The 690-nt window shown below is 42.5% G+C and overlaps 1 protein-coding gene across 1 annotated transcript in view; it reads right to left on the bottom strand.

Annotated features, from left to right (window-relative positions):
* Positions 1-690, bottom strand: part of LOC119593032 (maltase A3-like) — a gene marked incomplete in the record, with an annotated part of 10,545 nt that overhangs the window by 6,643 nt on the left and 3,212 nt on the right.

Here is a 690-nt window from a genome sequence, read left to right as displayed (position 1 = left end):
ACGTACGTGTGACAACTCTCACTTATATAATTGGTGATGCACATGATCCCCAGGTGATATAAAACTACGTTATTAAACTACGTTATTAAACTACCCCCTTTTCTCGTGTTGTGCGCAGCTTGCTCCTCTCTTCCCCTTCGTCGCTCTCCTCACAGGACCCGCCAATCATCACCCTTTCGGGCCCCGGTTCTTGTGTAAAGCCCGGGCCCAAGATCTATAGAGGGACCCCACTGCACTCTTCCATTACTCCCGGGTGCCTTATCATAACGGTAATTATTTCATTGTTAGGGGAGCGTGGGCACCTCCAGCATCCTTCATCTTTGTTTGTGTTTATTCTCTGATAAAAACCTCCCATACTGTGGCTCTGTTCCCGTAGTTCAACAGAATAGATAAAATAAAACAGTATGCAAGGCAATCGACTATGAGCAAATCTGTATTCCTTATCAGACGGGTAAACCAAAATGGATCTAATTATTTCTCTTGATATTACCGTCTCATGAGGAGTATATTTCGACTCGAAGCTTCACGGATTTGGCTTTTCTCTGCCATTATGATTGTCTTTGTTTTTTTTTCTAAAGTTAATGTTTTTTGTTGATGGCAGATGAGGATGCAGCCAGATACAGCGGTGGTAAGACATGATCCAGCTATTCTATTAACTGTATGGCATTGCCATGCTATGAAATTAAGAAA

Source organism: Penaeus monodon, chromosome 31 (assembly GCF_015228065.2).
Source record: "Penaeus monodon isolate SGIC_2016 chromosome 31, NSTDA_Pmon_1, whole genome shotgun sequence".
NCBI classification, from domain to species: domain Eukaryota; kingdom Metazoa; phylum Arthropoda; class Malacostraca; order Decapoda; family Penaeidae; genus Penaeus; species Penaeus monodon.
Note: the sequence above shows the minus strand (reverse complement) of the source record. Positions and strands in the feature narration are given on the sequence as shown.